Source organism: Diceros bicornis, chromosome 17, assembly GCF_020826845.1.
Source record: "Diceros bicornis minor isolate mBicDic1 chromosome 17, mDicBic1.mat.cur, whole genome shotgun sequence".
Lineage (NCBI taxonomy): Eukaryota > Metazoa > Chordata > Mammalia > Perissodactyla > Rhinocerotidae > Diceros > Diceros bicornis.
Window position 1 is genome coordinate 9,733,476 of NC_080756.1, and position 9,612 is coordinate 9,743,087.

At 43.9% G+C, this 9,612-nt stretch overlaps 1 protein-coding gene across 3 annotated transcripts in view; it reads right to left on the reverse strand.

The window, feature by feature from the left end:
- The window catches only part of SLC16A7 (solute carrier family 16 member 7), a 162,849-nt gene extending 156,219 nt beyond the window's left edge, over window positions 1–6,630 (reverse strand). For all 3 annotated transcript variants that reach the window (XM_058557755.1, XM_058557757.1, XM_058557756.1), the window contains exon 1: window positions 6,492–6,630. The gene's annotated coding sequence lies outside the window, so the exon portion shown is untranslated. The remainder of the gene's footprint in view (window positions 1–6,491) is intronic.
- Between the last annotated feature and the right edge of the window lie 2,982 nt (window positions 6,631–9,612).

Sequence of the window (9,612 nt, forward strand, 5' to 3'; positions counted from 1 at the left end):
TATGAAATGTTTAAAACAATTAAGACAGATTACAAATGCAAAGTTACTGAAATTTCAGAAAAGCTTCTTCTACCTTTCCAGAGGCTTCAGGGGAAATCTGAATGCAGTGTTTAAGCTCAGCTTTGAAGGTGAGGTTAAAACTAGACATGGAAAGAGCAAGAAGTTAGAGCATTTTAAGACAAAAGAAGAGCATGACCAAAGGTATGGTGTTATGAAGATGAATGAGGCCCAGGGGACAGTGCAGTTTGACTTGAGTATGGTGGCAGTGGGAGATGAGGCTGAAAGCTTTTTGGAATTACAAAGACTGAAGTGTTGGTCCTTAGACCTAGGTAATGGGAGTCACCAAAGTGTTATTTACAGGTAGGTAAGGGAGGTGTACTTGAGTAAGAGTGTCTGGTGGCACGTACAAAATGAACTGGTGGAGCAAGAGACTAGAGGTGAGAAGACCTGCTAAGATATGACATGGCTCCAGGTAGTCCATCAAAAGTGCCCCAACTCCGTGGCAGCATCAGAAAAGAGGAAACTGGTGAAAGAAGTATTTTGGAAGCACAATTGACAGGTCTTAGCAACTGACTGTGAGAGGCAAGGCCAGGGGAGGGGGCTCTCAAAAGCTTCTAGACTAGAATGCTAATATCAACATAAGCAAAGGGGACAAGAGAAGGAAGGAAGACACAGGAAGTTCAGAAGAGACCAAAGAGTGCAGCACAGAAAAGGGGAGCTGTCCAGCGTAGGAAAGGTCCACCTGAAGCTTATGGTGAAGGCTGAAGATAACGATGGGAGTTATTGCTACCCAGGTGAAAGTGAGGGTCAAGAGAGGATGTCGATGGGTTGAATATACACAAAAGAAAAACTCGAAGCAGAAACTGAGGAGCACATACTTCAGCGACTAGGAGGTGAAAGGAGAGCTGAAGAAAGAGCTGCAAATGAGCAGTCAGAGAAGTAAGAGGAGAACAAACACCCCGTGGAAGCCAAAAGAGGAGTTTAAGCAGCAGCAGGTGCCAACATCGCCAAAGGCTGTTGACGGTTGAAAGCAAAGGAACATTTGGAGCCTACGGGGTCAATGGCAACCTGATTATTAAATGTTAATACTTAATATGCCTTATAAGAAAGAATTCATTCCTTCAAATCAAAATATTTTCATGTAAGATTATTCTTTTTATCCTTTGAGCAAAAACAAGAGAATTTCTTCTTTGAGGATACTCTGACCTCAAGGATAATTTCCTTAAATATTCTCAGTTTGATCCTATTGGCCAATAGTTTTCAACCACATCTAGTACCCTTCTTCCAAGAGGTATATTTAAATGTAGGGAGCACATGTGGTAATTCTAACGACTGAGGGGAAGCTGTCAGTATATGGACGACAGGACCATAGACACGAACTGTCCTGCAGTGAAAGAGGCATTCCCACATAATCAAGAGGTGTCCTGCCAAAAATGCCAATAGTGTCACCTGTTGAGCAACATGTCACATGATGCTGTTTACCACTGAAGGCACCTTTCACACAGTTGAGAAGAACTGATAGAACTTCAGATTCTGAAATTTTGGAGAATCAATTCTAAAATAAGGTAAATATCATTAATACAGTTCTTCCCTTGAAAACTTTTCAAGCAAATGCATGCCTTTTACTTTTACTGTTTATTCATATCTAATCTAGTTCCAAAAGAAATAGGTCTTTAAGTAAATTACTTAGTAGGGCAGCTTCTTCTTATAAATTATAATTCTTCCACGTGTTAGCTCTAATCAGAATCTGATTAGGGGTATAGATGATTAACAAGAATACATTTCATTGTGTTATTAGGTGAGGAAACAGCCAATGATCGAAATAAAATGCTTTCCAAAAAAACCAACATATTATACAGATCTTTATTCATCTACACAAATATTTCTCTTGCATTCACCACTCATACTAAATATTTTCAATTGAAAATTGCTGTTTTAATGCCAAGTTTTACCAAAAATTAATCACTGGTTTAGACAACTGAACCGCATAGACATTCTGGTGGGATTATCCTAATTGTATCAAACTTTTAACAAAAATATCTTTACAACAGCATCTTATAGCTGTCACTCAAATGCCTTGTAAGATTTTTATGAACTCTTTTGGGATTTCGATAAATATTAATGAAAATATTTGCAAGAGAGTTTTGGTATCAGGACGAGAAAATTGTTTTCAAAAATACTTGCATCCCTTATTAACACCGATATTTATGAATATGTTGTAAACATCCTTGGTGAACCCTAGCTGGACTAGTTTACTATTGTCAAGTTCAATTGGTTTAACTTGTGGTTAAGCTTTTTCTGTAAGTTAAAAAAAAAAAAGGTTCTGTTACTCACTGGGACCTAGCGTGCAGTTGTTTCTCAACACATTTCCTAATCGCCTTGATCCAAACAGTTTTGAGAAAGCCTGTGACAAATGAGGATGACCTCTCAGACAATGAGGGTCCATTTAATGGTTTATTACGCAATCCAACAGTTATGCCATCTAATGGGAAACTTAACATTTCAAAGTTTTCCCAAACATCTGTTAAGAAGAATAAGCCAGTGATCCTTATAACAACTTAACAGCCTTAGGGCCAAATATTTAATACCTAACACTAGCTACCATGTACTGAGTTATTTCTATACATGTGCTAAGCATGCTATTTCACAGATATTATCTCATTTAATCTTTACAACCAACATATGTAATTGATTACTACTCTCCTTTTACACACAAAAAAACTCATATTTAGTGAGGTTTTTACACATGAAGAAACTAAGATTTAGAGAGGTTTAGCCACTGCCCCTAGCCAAGAAGCGGCAGAGCCAAGATCACCACCCAGACAAGCCCGACTTCAGAGCCCCTGCTTTGAGCCTCTCTCTGCCCTGTCCTGCCCCAGAGACCGGAGTCCCACAGGGTTCCCAGATGAATCATGTATGGTCTCTCCTCTCAAGGATGATGTGGCCTAGGAAAAGAGATAGGATGCCGAGGCAAATAATTATAATTCAAGGTAACATAGCATTATTGGCCTAAGAGAAGTCTAGATCTAGTCACAAGGCAGTTCAGATGAACGGAGATTACTTCAAGATAAGGGAACCAGGAGCGAATTTTTTCTTTGGGATGGGTGGTGGGGGATGAGGGGGAGGAACGGCAGTAAAGGAACATAATTAGTACTTGCTGCACACCATTCTACTTGTCAGGCCTAGTAGAAGACACCTTACATTTGTTATCTTCTTTGGTGTTCGCAACAACCATCTAAGTATCACCCCCACGATGCATAAGACTAAGTCAACCAGTGGCTTGACTGAAATTGCAACCCAGAAACCCTGAATGATGACTTGGCCTTTTTTTGGTCCGCCTTGAGCAGGTTTCTTTTTCCCGTTTATGGGGGTATAGGCACCTTTTGCTAATTAGTCAGCCCAAAGAGAGTGCTTCTCTAATTCACACAAAGGAGTCTTACTGCCTAGATGACCAGACGAAGGACAAGGCAAAGGAATCTTCAAGAGTCCTGAGGGCAGACACCATGAGGGATATCCTGCCACATTTAGAGCTGTAGGCACGAAAGGAGCGCACTCTCCTCATTTTCCTCCTTCCTCCCTCTCTCCACTTCAGTCTCCCTCCCTCCTTCCTTCCTTTGTTTTTTCTACAATCAGTTGTTCAGAACTATCACATCTCGGGCACTGCACTGGGAACAGGGAACAAGACAAAGCCCCTGCCCTCATCCAGCTTCATGCCAGGCAAAAGCTGTACTACCGAGTGGTTAAAGCCAGAAAGTCGGCCTGAGTGTCTGCCTGCCCCAGCTCAGCCACTCTCCAGTTGTGCAATCTGGGCAAATTACTTAATTCTCTGTGAGTAAATCCCTCTTCTGCAAATGTGGATATCGACAGATATCGACAGACCTACCTCACAGGGTTGTTAGGGGAATAAAAGGAGTTAATACACAGAAAGTTGCAGCACAGGGCCTGGAGCGCCGTGAGCATTATAGAGATGTGGTTACAGTTACTGCACTCTTGGTCTTCTTGGAGTGAGTGGATTATAGTCTGTCCAAAGTGTAGAAGAAACGGCAGCACAGTTTATTCTCTCAAAAAATGGAAATCAATTTATTGGCAAAGATGATCTTCAGGGAAAGGGTGTCCTCCCCTCATGGCAGGAAGAAAATCCTCCATGGGCAAAAGAACCAGGCTGAATGCACAGGTTTCTGAGACAAGGTACTCTTCTCAAATTTGCCTTTTAACAGATCTTGCGAACATTCTTATAACTGCTACATCCCCTTCTAGTTATTTGTGACATATGTCTCTTCCATTGAGAAACTGACTGAAAGCAAGTAGGAAAAGAAGATTAACCTGGATGACTAGATGTGAATTTTTTGAGAGCAGAATTCCAACCTCATTCATCTTGGTAACCACAGAGCAATGGCTGGAATGATTTTAAGAGTTCAAAAATAGCTAGTCTATATTTTAGGTGCTTTCCATATACTTTATTCTCATGATAGCACTTCAGGGTAGATACCACCAATCCCTTTTCATGGATAAGAAAAACTGAATATGAGATTGTTAATTACTCAACCTTTTTACTTTAACCTAATTACTCAACAAAAGTGCAGAAGTGATCTTGAAATCTAGGTCTAACTCTAACATTAATTACCTTTTTCCATTTGAATGTCTCAAAAAATGTCTGGTGAATGAATATAGAAGTAAAAGCAAAGACAGACTTTCTTTTATTTCAGATCCGAAATCCAGGAATATGACTCTGCGTTACAGATACCTCGTTAGCTCACTTTGCCCTCCTGAAGGGAAGGAGAGCTCAAGACCAAAAATATAAGTCAGATATTATAAAAGAGTAAACGCATGTCTAGGAATAAACTGAGCATTTATCAGAAGATGTACTAACTTGGACATCTGGAAACGGATGTTAAAATTTCAGATCACTTGCCATTATTAAAACACCCCCTGGGGGAAAAAGCAGTAGGTAATTGCAAACTGTTGATGTGATTTTTGCAAAAAAGTTTCTGACTTGATGAGTTGTTACATAACACAGTGAGTTGCTTAACGTAATCATCTTTCCCTTTGACTGAGATCATTGGGTCTCCACTCACTTAGATTGTTTGAAATGCAGTGTGCTCAGAAGCAGAAAGTGGGGTTAGGATTGCTTCACCGGGGCTAAATCAGGGTCACCCTGTTCAACCTTTATCCACTCTCTGCAGCCACCACCCAGCTCTTCTTTTTCAGCCACACTCTCCCAAATGCACATTTAGTACTTGGGTTCCACCGACACAGCACATTCAAGCGAATGTGTCTGCTGCAAGTCTGCAGCCCTGTTGAGCTCCCAGTCTGCGTTGAGCCATAAAGCATAGGGTGCCAGGAAAGAGCATCTGGGGCCCACTGTCCTCCCGGACGGTCTTTTTCACATCACCCCCATGACTGCCCACGATTTTATGACTCTGCTGCGCCTCTTATTGGACCCCGGGAGGGAGGAGGACACGAAATACTAGCTTTTTCTACTACCACCAGCCCTCCTTCACTTAACTCAGCCCACTCAGTACTACTTCTCCAGTAAGGGGAGGCGGAGTCACTTGCCGAGAAACCGCTCCTCATTTCCTCTCCTCTGGGGTGTGCGTGTGTAATTTTAATATCCCTGGAGTAGACCACAAATTTCCCTTGCCAGCCCTACCAGGAAAATGGCCTTGGTCACGACCGCCCTTGCCAAGGCAGTCAGCAAGCCCTTTCGCGGAAGTCAGGGAGAAAAGAGAGTGGAGAGAGCAGCCACAGAGCAGCATCCGCTGAGCGGGGGCCGAGCGCACGTGAGCCGCCTCGCCAGCCTGCCGCGCTACCTGACCGGGCGGCCCCAGCGCGGGAGCCCAGAATGAACCCGGGAGGCGCAGGCCCTCCTCGGCCCCTGTCCACTCACGCTCCCCTCTGCCCGGGCGCAGGCCTCGCCCGCACACATCTTTCCATCTGTCTCCGTCCCCGCCATGCTACCTAGGGACTGAAAAAAAACGAAGACGACCCCCGTAGTATGTCTTCCTTTCCTCCCCGTCTCTCCGCGCCCCGACCATCTGCTAAAAGAGAAGATGCTCCCTACACACGCTCTCACCACCACGCCCCGTCCCCACCTCCTGCGGCAACGAGGCCACCCCTGGGTGCTCGCGGGCCCGGGGCGGGATGCTGGCGAGCAGCGCACTCGTGCGCCAGGGAGAGGCGGGAGCCCCGCGCGCAGAGTGTTGCTGCAGAAGCCCAGAGCGCGGGCACCTCCTTGCCGAACGCACGTGGCGGCGCGGGGCGCTCCCCGCCGGGACCCTCGGGGGCCCCCCGCCGCCGCTGTCCGCGCGCCGGTGACGCGCGCTCTGCTGCGGCGGCAGCTCGGGGGTTTTTGTCTATATAAGGGCTCGCTGGCGCGCCGGCCCCAGGCTGGCCCGTGTTGTTACACGCGCGTGGGGCGGCTCGGGTGGCAGACGCGCGCTCGCCGGGCCCTCCGCCGGCGCCTCCCGCGCCCCCGGGGAGACCGACTTTACCTGGTCCCCGGCACGGGGCGGGCGCTGCGGGTCTCCGTTCCCAACTGGCTGCAGCCGGTGCGCCGCGCCGTCACCGGGTGAATGGAATTATTTATTTATTTATGTCCCCTGACGTGTCCTCGCCCGCCGCAACCGGAGGAGGAGGCGGCGGCGGGGCGGGGAGGCGCGGCTGGCGAGCGCCCTTGTGGGTGCCCGGGCGCCGGGGGGGGGCTCGAGCGGGGCGGGGCGGGGGCGGGGGCGGCGGCCGCGGCTTTGCGGGAGCCCGGCGCCCGCGGGGGCGGGGGCGCGGGGGACAGCCGCCGCCCAGGGACTCCGGGCGGACTGAGCATGCTCCGAGCGACTGTCAACGCTGGAGACACTGGCTCTGTGGCTCGGGGCACTCCACTTCGGGTTTTAGTTTTGAGCAAGACGGAAAGCCGAAAGTCGGGGGGAGAGAGCGGTCGCGACACGCCGCATCCGAAGCGCTTTGGCGCTTAACCCGGGAGCCAGGTGTGCAGCAGCTCTGTTTAGACACCCCAGGGAGGTCTGCGACCTCTGGGAGAGGGAAGCAGGCGAAAGGAGAGGGGCCCGGCAGAGTGCAGGGAGATCAGCAGATTCTCATTGTGAGCTTGGAGGGAACGTGTCGGGCCATTTCTCAATTGAGGCGGTTTTGAGGGGCCAGGGAGAGGGGGGATGGCAGTGTTGGAGATGGGATTCACCAACCAAATCATTCTAAGGGAAAAATAAAATTTACATCGTGAGAGGGGGAGTATAGAAAATAGCACAAGAAGACCTTGAAAATAGGAAAGAAATGAAAGTCATTTGTAAATGATTCCTTTCATTTTTAGTTTCTCAAATTATTTACTTCTTCAAAATGGGGTTTAGTTATTTCACAATGAGCAGTGCTAGGGATAATGGTAGTTCTACAGTCATTGATTTGGTTTCTTCTACCTTTATTTTTTTTCTTCTCTGTCCAGAACATGTTTCTTGGGGAAGTTGGAAAGAGGAAGGCCTGAGAATGAATTTTTAGGCTAAGTTCCTTTGATGTCTTGAAGTTTAATTACTACTTAGAGAAAAAGAAACAGTCCAGAAGAATAATCCTGGGCTTGGATTTGAGAATTGATATTGCAGGTTTTTTGTCATTTTAACTGAATCCCCCCCCCCAATTTCTGCTCCTAAAAAAGTGAAAAAGGTAAAATGTGATGTTAATCCTATATAATAATATAACTTCCTAAAAGCTTTTCATGTTTATTCTACAACTTAAATCATTTACAAGAAGCCAAGATAATTTAGTTGAAATAACTGGAGTTTTGATGTCCAAGGGACAAAGAATCATGGTAATAATAGTAATAATAATAATTATACTTATTTATTAAATGTTTATCATTGTCAGGCACTGTTCTAAGTACTTAATATGGATTATCTCAATTAATACAATGACTCTATTAAATTATTCACGATTTACGAATTTGGAAATGGACAAGTTAATCACTTGGCTAAATAATCTGTAACCTTGGACAAAACTTAAATTTTAGTTTCTGCAGCCACAAACTCAAAATAATATGAACTTTTTACTGCTGTCATAACATTTAGGTGAGATGATATAGTGAGGTGGATGGTAGATAATATGAGATGAATAAACAGTGACTATTATTAGTGACTTGAAAAAGTTTGGAAGACAATTTTACAGAGAGGGGTAGTTTGAAAACTAAGAAACAAAGGCAGAACATTCTAGAAAGGACTTTAGACTTTTTTAAAGCTAAAAATGTGTAAATTGACATTTGAATAAGATATAATAGGCATTTGATAATGATGGAATATCTAGCAGTGACTATAAACACTGCATTTACATTACAAAAAGAATGTTGAATTTTAAAAAGAAACAATATTAAGACACACATTTCAAGGTCATGTTCTTAAGTGTTTGCTATTGATAGTTTTCCTGCTCATTCATCACTTTTACTTCCTTTCAAAGAAGAGAAGGAAGAAGAAAGACCATGTATTTCCTGAATTTTGACCCTATTCTCCCTTTTGCTTCTCTTTGATTGTTCTTTTTTGTCCTGTATTTTTTACAGCCTCATGTTCAAGGCCTATTTAACCCATTGCCATACTCCTCAACATTACTACCCATAGCATTATGTCATAACCATGGCAAGTTTTCTTTTTAAATCTTGTTTTTCCAACAGTAAAACTCTGAATCCAATTTACCTACTGCCCCAGTGTTAGTATTTGGGGATTCATTTCTAAATTGCCTTGTTGCTATGGCCAGGCATACCATATAAATATTTGGTTAGATTAGAAAGAAATCTGAAAGGAGAATTAGATGGGAATAAGTCCAGTCAATTTTTCCTATAACTTATAGTCTTAATATTGTTCAGAAATACAATTTAGGGAAAAAGGAAACTGTATGATTAGAACTTGAAATGCTTTGGGTAAAATTTTGCCTAGGTTTCTATTCATAAGGTGAAATAACAATGGGAGAAACAAAGAATAGCAATATACTCAATATTCTAGCAACTCACATTCCGCAAATGAGTAAACAACTGAACACATCAATAACATACAAACAAATAAAGCCCAAACTTTACACCCACAGCCTCATATTCCGGGTTCTCTGGACCTCCATTCCTCCACCATGCCATATCTTCTCATATTTTTCTGTCTTTTCTCATTCCTCATCCTCTTTTCCATATCAAACTTATCTAAACCTTTTTTCCTTTTAGGCCCAGCAAATGTATCATCACCTCTGTAGCATTTCAAAAATTCCTTCAGTAAGAATTAATTCCATCTCCTTCTGTGGTCTTTCCCATAGACCATGGTGTATGCCTCTATTGGGGGCATTTTCTTTCTGCTTCACAGTATGGCTATGTTATTTTTTTTCTGTCTCCCTACCTTTTAGGGTGTTGGAGGGTAGAGATGTCATTTTATTCATCTCTGTAATCTTCCAGCATCCAGCACAAATTCTTGCAGATATAAGATAATCAATAACGTTTGCCAAATGGAGGAAAGAGATGATTGCATGACTTTAGGCAACGGATATGTAGTAGAGGCTGTTGGTGCTCACAAGATCCATGATCTGCATGACGCTATGTTTCCTGGCTTCTCTTACAGTTATATTGGGGCCGTATGACTAGTTCTAATT